At 42.7% G+C, this 16,833-nt stretch overlaps 1 long non-coding RNA gene across 1 annotated transcript in view; it reads right to left on the reverse strand.

The window, feature by feature from the left end:
• LOC124614008 overlaps positions 1-16,833 on the reverse strand; it is a 50,340-nt gene that overhangs the window by 7,482 nt on the left and 26,025 nt on the right. The window contains exon 2 of the long non-coding RNA XR_006979674.1: positions 3,997-4,136. This is a non-coding gene — a long non-coding RNA (uncharacterized LOC124614008). The remainder of the gene's footprint in view (positions 1-3,996; positions 4,137-16,833) is intronic.

Genomic DNA, 16,833 nt, shown 5'->3' on the forward strand with positions numbered 1-16,833 from the left:
TTGCGCCATATCGTCCTGCTGTCACATCCTGGTTGCGCCAAAACGTTAAAGCGGCGTCCAGGCCCGCTCTTATGTCTGCAGCGGCAGATGGCTGCACTGGGCGGAAAGTGAACTTAATAGAAGCTCAGTTGTCTTTTTGATCGTGGAGACCTCATCGAATATAGATGTAGCTGGCTCAACCTGTAACAGTAATTCTGTAGTCCTCACTGCAAGATTAACTACAGTAAACTGCGGCTACAATAATTATGTTTACATTTTTTCACTGCATATCAGTGAAAACCGAACCTGAAATATTCTACAGCCCTTAGGGAACCCTTCCTTTAATGTAATGTGTATATTAAAAAATTATATTAAAAGCATATGTTGCTGGTAGTACTGTGGACGACAAGTAAATGCTTTATTTCATCACACTTAAATGAAAAGGAAAGGACTTCAGGTCACGATTCCAGAGGTGAAAGAAAAGATTGGATAAAAAGATGTAGTTCCTTTTTTTCATTTCCATAATGTAAAACCTGAGCTGTTGCAAGTATGTCCTATTACTCTTTTAGCCAAACTTGATGAACAACTGGGAGGTGTTTCCACTTGTGAATAATAGGGATTACTATCTTTGAAACTTGTTTACAACATAAACAAATCTACCGAAAATTCTTGTACGAACTGGAAGAATGTCACACAGAAAGAAAACATGTGTGCCCTTGGTTCTTTATCTTTATCTGTTAGCTATGGCCATTTTCCCCCTTTAGTGTTATTTTATTCGCTCCTCCGTCAGGGTGAAGTGAGGTTGGTCGCGGTACACTGCCACTGAGAGCATTAGTAAAATATACAAACTGAGTTTCTAAGCAGTTTAAAATGCACTGAAGTACTGGGTTGGCGCAAAAGTTGGCAGCGTTTTTCCATAAGTTTAATAAAAACAACAGACACAAATATTAGAGACTTCAGTCATCAATAATATATTCTTCTTCACTATTTACGATAGTCCGCCACCGCTAGAGCAACATTTCGATTCCGCGACTCTGGAAACCACATGATCTTGTGGCGAAGAATTCGTCGAGCCACGTTCAGAGCGCATTTCCATCGGGAAAAGAAGTTCTCTGAAGGCTGTTCGATAGAGAGCGGAGAAGGTGACAATCTGCGGATACAATATCAGATGAATAAGGCGTATGTGGAATGATTTCCCAACCCACCTCCTGTACAGCGCTTTTTGTCAGTCTAGCAGAATGTGGGCGGGCGTTATCGTGGAGCAGTTATCCTCACGTGGGTCTTCCTGGTCGTTGTTACTGGACTACGTCTGCAAGACGTCTCAGTTATTGACAACGAATGTCAACAGTGATGGTTACACCTCTAGAAAGCAATTCGTAGTACACACACTATCGCTATTCCACCTGATGAGTAACATTATCTTTTGTGGATGTGCGCAGATCTTTGTCTGGGGAGTTGCTGCTTTGTTTGGGCTCAAAAATTCCTTTCTTTTCCTTATGTTAACATAAAGACACAATTTCTCGTCACCAGTCATGGTACAGCATAGGAATAGTCGGCGTTCTGTCACCAGTCTTGGTACAGCAAAGGAATAGACGGTGTTGTTCACAAGTCAGTTGACGATGAGCAAGCAGAGATGCACACGTGACCTCCCATAGACTTTGGTGACTCTGGCTTTGAACGTGCGGTACCTGTATGCCCCGATTTTTGAACCTCCCCCATTGCATACAAATGTCGCACGATCACAGTTCATCTCATTTGCTAGTGGTGGAGCAGTGTGGATTAATGCGTTTAAAGGATCTTTATCAAACCCCGTACGTCATCCTGAATGCAAAGTCACAAATGTCAAAACGCTTCTCTTTAAAACGGGAAAAACATTTTCTTGGCGCGCTCTGTCCAATGACACTGTGCCCATAAAATTGTTTCTTGCTGTCTCCGCCGCGGTCACTCCTTTATTGAACTGGGTTGCTCGAAGTGAGCAGTACGTGAGGAGGGTTGCTGGAGGGAGAGTGATTTGGAATTGATGTAGGAATATGTCGGAAATGTTGAGATGTCTCCACTTGGCATCCCATATTCTAGCGTCCACAGCTCCGCTCGTTATCTCCAAATGAGTAAACGTCAGTATTTAACTCAAATAGCTACAGTGCACTGCAAATACACAATGACAATCGATAAATAAACTCATGGTAAGTGGAATACCAACATGCAAAACAAAACCGCTACGAACTTAAGCATCAACCTAATATGTATTTGTTTTTAAAGTTATTACTGGTGAGTTCCATATCGAATATTTAAAGCAAAATGTTGTGTCTTCTTTAATACAGTCAACTGATGATACTGTTTATCAGAACTGGACTGGGTTGCTTGAATTGAGCAGTACGTGAGAACAGTTGGAGGGAGAGCGATTTGGAAAGGATGTAGGATTATTCCACAGGTTGCATTAGGAGGTAAGCTGGTTCAGACACAGTTGAAGGAATCGTTGACATTCCTAAATAGGGGTGCGATAGGGCTAAGACGTAGGCGGCAGGGAGACAGGATGAGAGGCTTCAGGCGTATTGCCGCTGTAGAGTGCAAGTGCTAGGCATGCCGAACTGTAACCACAGGTGCTACATTTCTCGGATGGTTTATCGTGGAATGACATTCACCACCTGTATTATCGATTATTTGGCTGCGATAAAGTATGCCGCCGGAGATATCTGGGCTGAAACACTGTGTATTGATGTGATCATTGGGACAATCCATATTTTGCAATATGTGCTTCATTTGCTCGGTTTTGTTCAAATGTATTGCCAATATACTATGGTGATCACGCTCTAGTTCGATAGCTAAAAGGTTCCAGAAGATGATTTTTGGTCTAGTTCGAAGGCCCCTATTGCAACGGCAACCCGTCAAGGATATATAAAAATTATTGTTGGTAAGGCGGGTACCAGGTTGAGATTCATTGGGAGAGTCCTTAGTATATGTAGTCCATCAACAAAGGAGGTGGCTTACAAAACACTCGTTAGACCTATATTTGAGTATTGCTCATCAGTGTGGGATCCGTACCAGGTCGGGTTGACAGAGGAGATAGAGAAGAGCGGCGCGTTTCGTCACAGAGTTATTTGGTAAGCGTGATAGCGTTACGGAGATGTTTAGCAAATTCAAGTGGCAGACACCGCAAGAGAAGTACTCTGCATCGCGGTGTAGCTTGCTGTCCAGGTTTCGAGAGGGTGCGTTTCTGGATGAGGTATCGAATATATTGCTTCCCCCTACTTATACCTGCCGAGGAGAATATAAATTTATAGAGAGATTCGAGCGCGTACGGAGGCTTTCCGGCAGTCGTAAAGTGCCCTCCGCCACACAACGTTGGGTGGCTTGCGGAGTATAAATGTAGATGTAGATGTAGATAATATACAAGAATGGAGAAAGCAAACAGCCTTGCGGCACACCTACAGTGAGATGTAAGATGCTAAATTTCGTGTTGTTTATTATTAAATACAGTGTGGGGTTGAGAGAAAGTATGCAATCTGAGAGAAATAGTTTAGTGGAAGGACATACGTCTGGAGTTAGAAAACGAGAGCAGAATGCCGCACGTAGTCATAAGCTTTCTCAAGGCCATGGAACTGAAATATGGTAGATTGACGGTTTTTACATTAGTTGAGAGAGATGGTGGTTAAGCTACAGAAGCTGGTCATCAGAGGAAAACTTTGGATGGAATCCACAGTGGATGACAAGAAGGGGTGGCCGTCGGTTTAGGTTGGCAGCAAAAGGATTCGAAGGTCTTGGTAAACACAGAACTGAGGCTGATGGATAGGAAGATTTTCACATCTCAGACAGAAGTCTGTGTGTAGCATCGCAGTGTAAACGTTGATAAGTATTTATTGGAAAGACCTGTGATCACGGTTCACCTTATTATGGCACAAAGCGGGTGCACCAGGCACGTCCAGCTATAAAACAGCGACAGATGTCCTCGATCCACCCACTGACTGAGCCGTTTTGTGCCGCAAAAGCAACCTCTTTAGAACTACCGCTGATACTCACTGGAGCGCCTTCCGCAGCAGGTCGTGCCTGACGGGCGTGCCGTCTATGGGGCAGGTGGCGGACGTGTCGAGCAGCCAGCGCGCCAGGCACTGCGAGTGGAACTGGTGGCCGCATGGCAGCGCTCGCACGCACTGCCGCACCTGCAACACCATAACACATCTGTCACCGGCCGCGGGGACTCAACACGCTACCAGGTGGGTGCCTGGCGTTGTCCAGTCCTACATTAGGTGGCAAAAGGACTGAAATATATCTTCAGGGTGATATTTACGTATAAACGGAGACAAACTGCAGAAAACGATCCATGAGAGCAAAAAATGTCATGTGGACATATGACCAGAAGTGCATTCCAAGGGAGATGTACCCAGTGTTTTAGCTCCACACTCAATAGGGCAGGAGCTACCCAACAGGTTAACCTGCTTCCTGGACTCGGGTAGGCGCGCAGGCCCCGGATCGAATCCGCCCGGCGGATGAACGACGAGGGCCGGCCAGCCTGCATGTGGTTTTTAGGCGGTTTTCCACATCCCCCTAGGTGAATATCGGGCTGGTCCCCACGTCCCGCCTCAGTTACACAGCTCGCAGACATCTGAACGCTTTTGCACCATCCTTCCTGGGGGGGGGGGGGGGGGAGGGTACGGGGTGGCGGCAGGTAGGGCATCCGGCCACCCCTTCAACTAACATTGCCACATCCGATTAACCATGACGACCCTGCGTATCAGCGGCGGGAAAAACGGCACAAGCAAAAGAAAGAAAAGAAAATACTCAATCGGGCAGGAGCTCGAACACCACCGCACAGCCACATTATCCTTCGTCCAACTAGAGACACGCTTTCCACCAGGGGTAGCAGTGTCACCCGCAGGAGGTGCAGATATGCCACCCTTTGAGGCTTTCAAGTAAGATGACTAGTCCAACGAGGCGGTAGCCAATAATCGCCGCCCACACCTAGAGGCTGAATCGTTGTAGAAGGCTCGCTGCCACCATACCATTCTCCGTAGCACCCAGTACCGTGCTGGCCTGTGCGACGAACCAGCGACAAAACCGTCGCTACGGAGTCCTTATGTAATGAGGCCTGTACGCTTTGAAAATGGCACGGCTAGTGATAGTTGTCGTGCAGAATGTCACACCTGTTCGTCTGGCGTACCCCATGTGGCAGCCCACCTGCTTGGTGTAAATACCCAGGTCACTATCAAAGACCTTTTATCTCCAGCTTCAAGTGGATGTACCTGCCTTCGAACACATTTGCGACCATATGTCCATAAAAGCTTGTCTGCCCGTTTTCGGGGATGCTTCCCTGCGCTTTGCCCCCCATTTAGCAGTCACCTAGTATAGCGTAATACAAACTCAGCTTACTGACAAGATTCTAGTAGTATAAAAATTCATTGAAAACTATGGATTAGACACTGATATCAGTACTTTTTCGATTATCTTTATATGACCCCTTATTCCCATCCTCACAGTTAGCAGTGGTAGGGGTTCTTACCTTCAGAGACAGTAATCCACACGTGTACTGTCCTCGGACAGAAGCGTATAATTATAAGCCTATATCGACGTCGTTAATCCGTTGTACAAGTACTGAACATGTTTTATGCTAACGCAATACGACGTCTCTGGATCACGAAACTCTCCTCTTAGGAATCAACGTGGATTCCGAAAACAAACATGTCGCGAAACGCAGCTAACCCTCTTCGTACATGAAATCCACAGCAGCATAGACAATGGCGCTCAGGTTGCTGCGTGTTCCCTGGCTTCAGGAAGGCATTTAACACCGTCCTGCACTGCCTTTTATTGAAAGCAGATACGAGCTTACTGACTATCGTACCAGATTTGTGACTGGATTCAAGACTTCCTTGCAGATAGAGCTCAACATGTCGCTCTTAACGGAAAAGATTTCGACAGATTTGAAGGTAATTTTCACATGTCCCCAAGTAAGTGTGATGGGATTGTTATTGTCTATAACAAAGAGGACGTCCCAAAAATGTTGCAACAAACTTTGAGTAGTTCTAAAGGGTATCTTGAGGAACAAATCGGAAAATGTTGGAGATTTTGGAGGGTTCCAGGAGAAAAATAAAATGTGGAGGAAACCTGTGTCCGAAATCGTCATCCACCGACGCAATAGAGCATCGCATTCATAATAAACAAAGCCTTTCTACGAAGCAACCAGCTCAATCTTATCCGTTGGTTCGATCTATAAGCGTGGAAAATTCACGTTTGCTGCCGAAGGGGTGACCTATGTCAGGCGACAGCGCTTGTAACTTCGACACTCAGCTGCATCGTTGGATAACGTTTCTGGACACGTGTCTCTGTCCTCGATTTGTTCCATAGACACCCTCTACAACCCATCTAAGTGTGTCGCAACATTTCTGGGCCACCGCGTATATAAATGCTCTGGTAGAAAATGTCGGAAGGTCCATATAGCTGTTCCCAGATGATGCGGTTGTCTATAAGAAGATAGCAATGTCAGAAAGCGTGGATTTGCAGAATGACCTGCAGAGGACTGATGAATGGTGCAGGCTCTATCAATCGATCCTGAATGTAAATAAATGAAACAAGTTGCGCAAACACGCGAAAAGAAACCTCAGTTGCTTAACCCGACAATATTTTATAACTCGGAAAGATGCAGATAGAAACTGCTTATATCATAGTGCCTCCATGTTGTTTATATCCCGAATTACCTGGAAAAAATGTATTGATTCTCATTTGTTTTCTTAATATTTTATCCAACATTCCAAGTTCAGACCAGTAAGTTCCTTCATCGCACAATTCAACTTTACAGTCGTATCATGACGAGTCACAAAAGCAGAGTTATTCTTCGCAGTTATTGTTTACTTATTTGGTTGCAAATTACTCTACGTGACAATAAAAACTACGAGAACGTTTAGCGGCCAGTTAAAAATAGTGTCAGTCGGGACACTAAGCAAGAGTTCTGGCTTTTCACGGGCCGTCGGCTTTTCGTTAGCCCAACTGATATATGTGGGTAGCAACACTAGCAGAACGAATTTTGCGGCGAACCGTGGCTTGTCAGGCCATAAGGACGCATACCCGTTAGGTTAAATTCTTTACAGTGATTAGAACGCGCAATATAACGACTATATTACAAATGTGTTCAGTGAGTCTGAAATGTTTTCACTGATCACATTACACGTCGCTGCATCTTCATTGGTTTCATCCTCATTCATTTCACGTCAGTGAACCAAAGTCAGTTGTCGACATAAACGTATCGCACAGTGTGTGTTCCCGCAGCCACCGCTAGTCACACTCCTGTACACTCTACCGAAACAAGTCTTGTTTACGGTTTCGTACCTCAGTCGGTAAAAGCGGATCCGTTTCTGGGTCACTTTGTTGTTCATCTGTCTGTCTTTTTATCTGTCTGTCTTTCTATCTGTCTGTCCGATTGTTCAAAACCCTTTTCCTCAAGAACGAATACACGAATAAAGTTGAAATTTATGCTTCATATCAAGGTCTACGGTCCCTTGGCGCTGTATAAAAGTGAAGCCTTTAAACACATGCAGTCAAAAGATACGGCCATTTATGTCACATACAGTATTTTGATTCCAGCAAACTCACTCATCGAAACCTACAGCGTACTTCCTGTTGACGTTGAATCATGAAATTAGACTAGAAAGCAGGTTTCACACTACAACCAAAGGAAAAAATCCGAAAACTGTTAATTCGTCATTATATCACGCGAAAAAATTTTGCAATTTGTTATCAGACTGTCTGTCTATCCCTCCGTCTGTTGAGACCACTTTTTTCTCCGGAATGGGTAGACGTATCAAGATGAAATTTACGTCAGAAACAAAGTCTATTGTCCCTCGGTTGTGTAGCAAACGCAAGCTTCTAAGTCATTGCAGTCATAAAACATGACCATTTACGTCACATATTTTGATACTCGCACTCGTTCATCAAAACCTATAAGGGCCTCCCCGTTGACCTAGAATAATGAAATTTGACAAGATGAAAGGTTTCACAGCACACTTACGGGAAGAACCCAAAATTTTTGACTTGTAATAGTGATGATGAAGTCCCATACTCCTTTATAGAGCATAGGGGACGATGCGGGAGACCCGCACCGCTGTACTAGGCAAGGTCCTAGCAGAGGTGGTTTGCCATTGCCTTCCTCCTACCGTAGCGGGGATGAATAATGATAAAGACGACACAACAACATCCAGTCATCTCGAGGCAGGTAAAAATCCCAGACCCCGACGGGACTCGAACCCGAGACCCCACGCTCAGGAAGCGAGAACACTATCGCGAGAGCACAAGCTATGAGACGAAAATTATCTTACATTTTTTATTTGTTATTCGACTTCATACTTCAAATTAAAATTTTCTCGGAAGTCTTGGAATCCCTGGGACCAATATCTGGCCAGTATCAGTGCCGATAACAGACAAAAATCGTCATATCCCTGATTCCGGACAGGATGAACTGTCCATGGACATAATTAAGTTTTAATGGAACCCTCAGTGAGTGTGTACTCCTCGTACCTGTACATTCCTTCCCCCATGCTCTGCAGGGTGAGACATTTCCATTAACGACTGGAAATGGTAACTAATGTATCATTAATATGAATTGATAAATTAATATGAATCGATAACGGCAAAAAATGCAAGCATTTTAGTCGAAATCATGTATTCATTCAGCGGAAATAAATTGCAAATAACCTGAGAGACCCACGTGATGCGTAAAAAGCTTGATTCCGACGTATGTAAACCATTTCTGTACTGGAACTTTTCATTCATTTATGGCTGTACGTCGTTTCTGAAAGCTCTCCATCACTGCATACTATAAATTAAAGGTCCCATTACCGCTTTTCTACCTGTATTTGAAGAATAATCTCAGGAACTGCTGTACGTCGTTTCTGAAAGCTCTCCATCACTGCATACTATAAATTAAAGGTCCCATTACCGCTTTTCTACCTGTATTTGAAGCATAAACTCAGGAACTGCTGTACTAATTTTGACAAAATTTTCACAAATAGGTAGTTTGATTCGCGAGGAAGGCTTCCGTATATAATTTACAGGTATTTTCTGCAAATTGGGTGAACTTTGATGAATTAAAAGCCTCCTCTGCTCTCTACGTTTTCTGTCTGTACATGAAGGCCAATCTCAGGAACCCATGCAGGCATTTTGATACGGTTTTCATTAATAGACTAATTTAAGAAGAAGGTTTACGTGCACATGGTGAATCATCAAAAACTTACACCGCAGATATTGCGAAAATGGAAAGTTCTGTTGATGTGAGGTTTCACAGAATGGACTCGTATTGTTAGCCAATCAACAGATTGTAATAATAATTTTTGTGCATACATACACTTTTTTTTAATGGAACAATGCCTATAGACATTAACAGACTAAAAGCAGGGTAGATTACAACTAAGTAGTGTTTGTTACAGGATTCCAGTGCGACTCGTTTCAGAGATACAAATTTTGAAAAGTATCCACACCGACACTTATATGTGCCATTCAGCCTCCGTAGTTGCTAGGTGCGACGTTGTTATGTTTGTTTACGGTGTGCTTGTGTGTTCCTTGAGTGCACTGCCACTTTCTAGTCAGTTAGTGTGTCACAGTCCAAGCACTAGGTCGTGAGAGGAGATGGGATTTACCAGTGCAAAAAGGTTCAAATGGCTCTGAGCACTATGGGACATAACTTCTGAGGTCATCAGTCCCCTAGAACTTAGAACTACTTAAACCTAACTAACCTAAGGACGTCACACACATCCATGCCCGAGGCAGGATTCGAACGTGCGACCGTAGCGGTCGCGCGGTTCCAGACTGTAGCGCCTAGAACCGCTCGGCTTTACCAATGCAGAAGAGGCTGTTTTGCTCATTGTGTATGGAGAGTGTAGGAAGAACGCAGTTCGTTCTTGTACTGTGTAGGCGGCAAGATATCCCAATAGATGTCAACCATTTCGCCAATTTTTTATCAACTTCTTCAACCAATTTTTCTCTGCCTCGTGATGGCTGGGTGTTGTGTGATGTCCTTAGGTTAGTTGGGTTTAAGTAGTTCTAAGTTCTAGGGGACTGATGACCATAGATGTTGTCCCATAGTGCTCAGAGCCATTTGAACCATTTTTTTCAACCAATTACGTGAAAGTGGTGGTGTGACACCTAGACAAAGTAACACAAGGAAACAAGTGACGACGGAAGAGGGAGAAATTAATGTTTTTGCTGCTGTTGCAGTTGTTCAGCACGTTAGCTCCCGCTAAATCGCACGAGGAAGTAGCATGAGTTACGCAAGTGTCCTACGCATTCTCCAACGACATAGGTTCCAACACTATCACGTCTCTCTCCATCAAGAACTGCATGGAGACGATTATGAGAATCGTGTTAATTTCTGTATATGAGCGTTAGGTCAGGAAACTCCAACTATTTCGCATGCCTTGTTTAGTATTGAAGCCACATTTACCAATCATGGCCAGATAAACCGCCGAAATATGCACTATTGGTCTGTTGACAATCCTTGTTGTCTTCGTCAGGTGGGACGTCAGCGTCCATGGGGTGTAATCGTGTGGTGTGAGGTAGGGAAATATCAGCTCATAGGCGAAACGCTGAACGCGCACAAGTATCGCAGCCTCCTAATAGACTATCTTCGACAGATGCTAGAAGACATTCCTCTGCAGTCTAGGAGGAACTTATAGTACCAACACGATGGCTACCCAGCCCATAATGCACGAAATCATGCCTTCACGAGTTGTTTCTAAATCGTTGGATTGGACGCAGAGGACCTGTAACTCATCCGGCCCGTTCCCCAGATTTAACGGCTGTAGACTTTTATCTGTGAAGAAAGCTGGAAGACACTGTCTACAAGAACACATCAACTACACCCCTTGATATGCAACGACGTATTACTGGAGCCTGCTCGGACATCTCTGCTGAAACGCTAGTATGTGTGCAGCAGTCGTTCCATACCCAGACTCGAAGCGGGTATTGCCGTTTCCGGTGATCAGTTTGAACACAAGTTGGGATGATCAATTATCTGGTTAGTGGTCAGAATCCACATAAGAAGTGTATGCACTTGTGATTTTCTCCAGTGTATGCTAACACAGGTATTGCGCAAGTGTAAGTGTGGAAATTTTTCAAAATACGATATCTCGTAAACGACTCGCTCTAGAATCCTGCAACAAGCACCACTGACATTCTAATTTATCCTACTTGCCAATAGGCATTGTTCCATTTACGAAAGTGTTATATTTGCACAAAAGTTCACTTTCTAATTATTACTATAATCTGTTGATTGGATAACAATATGAGCCCCTGACTACCAAACCATTCTGGGAAAACAGCGCATCAGTAGCACTTCCCATTTCTGCAATATTTGCGCTGAGTTTTAGATTACCCATCCTGTATAATTTATTAGCTCGACGCTAGACAAGTCGTCCGGTAGTAGGTATTTAGTGCTACCAGTGCGTTTGGAGATACTTAGTGCTATCAGTGCGAAGGCGAGGAGGGTTGCTTGTGTGAGTTAAAGCAAACACTGCTACGGGTCAAACAAATAATGCTGTAGCAAAGTAGCATGAAAATCACGGAAATACGCAGAGGTCAAATTCATGCAATGAACATATATATGTTATTCTTTCAAGATGAGAAAAATGACGAATTAATTTCTGGAATATCAGCTGGTCACAGAGATTTAAAAAACGTACAATGAGGAGTGACTCTGCCATAAACAGTGATACCCCGTAGTAACAGGAAAAGTTAAGCGGAAAGAGGAACGAGAACGTAACAAAAATTGGCATGTTCCTGAGTACTGTAACACAGGCAACTATAGCGGTTATTAGTGGCTTTCATATTTTTGTTTCAGTGCGGACACAAACTATTTGTAAAGTAAGAAAACACTGCAACATTTGCATGTATATCTTACAGCTTTTTCCATTCGTGATTGAATTTCTTTTTTCTTATGTTTCTGTCCTGATAAGTGATAACGCCAGCAGCTCATTACGAAGGAACTCACAATGCCAACACAATTATGCTGTAATCCAAGAGGAAGCTCCATTCTAGAACGTTAATCTGCCTTTCTGTTAAGAATGTATACTGTCGCAACACTTTCATGAGATTTTTCTCTGCAAGAGCGTTTTTGAAGGATGCTTATGAACGATCCTGTAGCTGACGCTTTTCGAACATCCCCCAGCGTAAGACTATCCTACAATATTTGTTCCTTCGTTGCGGAATAGGAAGAATGTATATGGAAATTAGCTGGAAACAACTGATTTTTTATAAACGTATGTAAGTTAACGGCGCATCCAGTGTATCAGCCTTTTGACACTACTGTCTTCTCTCCTCACAGTCTCTACAAATCGCACATCGTCTGACTGTAAGAGGCAAGCATTCCACGCTGTCGAACATTACTAAAAATTCGTTTCAGAAAAGAAGAAAATAATGGAAGCCTTAGGAACCGGTAACTATATTTCATGCCCATCTACTTCTGGATAACAATATTTATGAGAGAATGATATTTATTTTCATCTCACTTCATTACGAGTTCATTAGATCAGCCGCTATAGTTGGTACCAAAACCATTAGGCTGGCAACAGCGTTTCATGTGTGACGGCACAGTATAATAATAACAATTGGATACAGTTTACATAGATACATTTACATGGATTATAATTTATATAAAATCGGTTCCAGAATTAATATTCACTCTGCTGCGGAGTTTGCGTTGATACGGAACTTCCTGGCAGATAAACTGTGTGCGGGACCGGGATCCGAATACGCGACCTTGGGCTTTTGCGGGCAGGTGCTCCACCAACTGAGCAATTCAAGCACGACTCACCATCCGTACTTAACCGCTGTACCTCCGCGAGTACCCCGTCACTCAGCTTCCAAACTTCACAGAAGTCCTCACGCGAAACTTGCAGGACTAGCACTTCTGGAAGAAAAGATACTGCAGAGACATGGTTCATCCACAGCCTGGGGGATATTTTCCAGAATGAATTTTCATTCTGCAGCGGAGTGTGAGCTGAATAGAATCTCCTGTGAGACGAGGTACTGGTGGAAGTAAAGCTATGAGGCAGATTGTGTCATGCTTGGCCAGCTCAGGGCATTTGTTTGAGAAAGACAAGGGTCCTGGGTTCGAGTCCGGCGCGCACACAGTTTGAATCTGCCAGGAAGTGTCCTAAATTTGGTTCGTTTTGAAAATTCCCTTTGTAAACATAGTAAAACCGACACGGCAATTCCTAACTTTTGAATGTATTATCATACATTAGTTTAAGGTTTATGCTGTAGCAAGTGACTTATGAATAATTTACACGTTTGCGTGCAACTGAATTGTTAGGAAAGTGGAAAACAGTACAGTGTAAGTACATTTATACAGTTTATTGCAAATGAGTCTCGTGGCATAAAGGCAAAGTGTAATAGACTCGCACGCTTGGTGTAGTACAGACGTCTCAGGCAAGGCTGTTCCCAAACTGCACTTAAACACAGATTTGGGGGCCGAAGTTGCGACAAATAATCCCGTAAAATCATGGATAATTTTCTACAAAGTCCGCTGAGTTATCCATGTGAATAAGAATAAGATTGCTCTCGATGTGCTGTTCTTATGTTAGTAGCGTCTTAATAACATGTGCACATCGTTGCCCTCAGTGTACAGTCTGCAAACTGCAGATAATTAATTGCCAAATTCATACCCTTCAATGTGGACTATTAAGTAACTTCAGGCAAACCGTAAATTAAAGATGCGGTGTGAAACTTCAATTGCTGTGTCTGTGCAGTCTGGTTTAGGTGAACCTGTCCATCGATAAAAATCCTAAATGCTTATGCCTCCTTTGAATACCACAGCAAACATTATGCTAAAGCATTAAAAATTTTATATTCATGTCATGTCAAGACGTGAATTGCATTGTAACAATACGTCCTAAGTGAATCTTTCATGTTTCTTTTGCCCACGGAAGGTTTATGTTTGCTCTACGTTGATAAAACAGGTAGTAGTTTGTCATTAATAAAGTGTGGCTCACTAAGAAATTCACCAGTTATCGTTTTGTAAGTACGTTTGTATGATTTTTGCCAACATGGAAAATTGTAAGTAATAACGTAGCTGAGTAGAACTCACTTATTTCGTTTGCTTTCAAGAGTATTGTAATTTAATTACTGGGCAAAATAATGCAACTTTTCCTTTACCAATAACACAGTTAAATTTAATGCATGATATTAACCTCATTTATATCCTTCATATCATTCCGAATGTATAGATATTGCTTTGTATTTCTGTATGAGTCTGTGTGGTAGTATCAATGAATACAGAACAGTACTATCAGTCTCCCTCTAAATAGCGTAGACCTTAAGAAGCTAAATTACAATCTAATTCGTCCCCCAAAACTGAGGTGTTTCAGATAAGCTATTTAAACTAGCGGCATATCTGTCACTAATTTCATTTGTTTTGTGACGATTTGGCTTCCATAAGGGGTACCGTCGGCGTCGTTTAGTTGTTTATTCACTATGTGGGCGCTGATCACAAACAACACACCGATTACCGTCCCGTTAACTTCGATTCATTATTTGGAAAATTCTGTGAGCGTTATAATTAAAGCCAGTTCGTGGAATTATAGAGAAAATTTCAAAATTGTACAAATAGTTACACTATAACCAGGAAAAGCTCAATATAGATATACATTTCACAACTCTTTAGGTGGGTCGGTGAGAGGAGAGGTCTTTTATTCATCATCAAATCTAAAGCAACGGTACAATAATGGCGGGGAAGGACGGAGGTTGTTTTTCTTGAATATTTTGAGCAAACACGTAGTTATATCTTAAGTGGACCGTGTTTATACATAAACTAATAATCATTCAGATATTACTACGGACTGATGTTTTCCGGCGGATTGAAAATAAAAAAGGAACATGTGTCAGAGAATCCTCTGGGACCAAAATTTTCTGCGTCTTTGTGTCTCCTCCGGCATTCGAGTTCGATTACTCTAACAGCCGCTGCGCTGGTTTAGAGACAAAGATAGAAAAAAACGATCATGGAAAGCGGCGCAGCGAGCGCTTTCTCTTTTATGTGTATTAAAGCTTGTTCCAGATGAAGCAGTCGACGCGAGAAAAGCGGGACACTGAATGAACTGCCGTTCATTTATATCGCGACGTTTTAAAGCGCTGCGACGGCTGTGCTTCTCTCGAAAGCTGATGTCAAAGCACCAGCAAAAGATCTCTGTTTCTGTGCCTAAAAAGAGGAGGACAAAGGTTCAGAGCTTTCTGCCAGAAGCGAAAAGAAATGGGCCATTAACAGATTGCGCTTCCCCCCTACCCGCGTGAATAATTCACTTGCATTCGTCAAGACGCTTTGTCGCTCGTTCAAAGGGGCGAAAGTGGGACACGCAAAGCAATGAATACAGAAATGCGTCGGCGAGGAGAGTGCGCGTTCTGTGTTTCGTCCACCGACACTGAGAAATGTTCACCAACAGACCACTCTCCTTTCGGGTAATGCAGCTACATGGAATGTAAAACATTTAAACGAATCCCACTGAAGGTACTGTATATATGTTACCTGCGAGTGGTTTAAAGAAGAGGTACTCGAAATACGGGTCCAGAAAAACGACATAATCTTAATGCTGCTTTCCCGTGTGTATAAAGCACGAAACACTCTCTTTTATGAAACTCGGACATACATCGTACCAATACAGTTGTACAAATAGTCCTGCATATACCTCCAACATCTGTATATTTGGAAGGTTTGTATGTTTAATGTCTGTTTCAGCGGAACTATAATTACTTATATCGATCCCCAACGACCGCTTGGTTCAAAATTCGTTCAAATGGCTCTAAGCACTATGGGACTCAACATCTGAGATCATCAGTCCCCTACACTTAGAACTACTTAAACCTAACTAACCTAAGGACATCACACACATCCATGCTGAGGCAGGATTCGAACCTGCGACCGTAGCAGCAGCACAGTTCCGGACTGAAGCGCCTAGAACCGCTCGGCCACAGTGACCGGCTGACCGCTTCGTCCATGGGACGCTAAGCAGTTACTTTATTGGGACCAAGCAACGTTGAGAGATAGGCAAGTATTACAAAATCACAATGTCATCTCTTACTTCCCTTTCAGTGCAGTGACTTTCCTTTGAGATGGACCCTGAACACAAATAATGCAGCAGTTTTTCCTTCAAAATGTACGTTATATGAACTAAAATTATAAATGTGTCTGATGGTTGTGTGCACAAAGAAACCGCGGATGAATAAGATAAGTTTAATGTGACAGTGTTTAAAAACAAAAAAGAAAAGGAAGATCAGCGTTTAGCATACAATCAACGTTTACACTCAACTGTAGAACCAAGTTACGATTTTTTCTGTTTTGTAAAATTGTCAAGGGTGCTGGTACATAGATCGTACATATGACATAGATACATCATATGTCCCGTCAAACATAAAATCCATAAACGATCCTCATATACATCAACAGATCAGGTGCTTATAAGTCAACATGAAAAATACCTCAACACAGTCTAAATTTGAATACATTTTCTGCAGCACACTTAAGTCACATGGACAGTAAAAATATTGGAATTTCGTTTTACTCGATAAGCCAATATCTTTAAATAAAACATTTTTAGAATACGTCAGCCTCAGGTGGACTACAGCTTCCGTCAGTCGATTTCGATGCCTGTGAACCAAATATGAATAACTCAAGAAAAATTATCGCTCATGACTATACCATAAGCACATAATTAAAAAAATTCATCTGAGGCTATATGTAGGATCTCTCTCCTAAGAGTTGTCAGGCGTTTCAGCACATATCTGCAATTTAATTTTCGTAATATGTATCTGGGGCCATCTCAAACGAATACTGCTCGTCACGTCCTTCATCCAGTGTCGGTGGAAGGCGTCTTTTTTCCATTATTAAAA

The sequence above is a fragment of the Schistocerca americana genome, chromosome 4 (genome assembly GCF_021461395.2).
Source record: "Schistocerca americana isolate TAMUIC-IGC-003095 chromosome 4, iqSchAmer2.1, whole genome shotgun sequence".
In the NCBI taxonomy this organism is placed as follows: domain Eukaryota; kingdom Metazoa; phylum Arthropoda; class Insecta; order Orthoptera; family Acrididae; genus Schistocerca; species Schistocerca americana.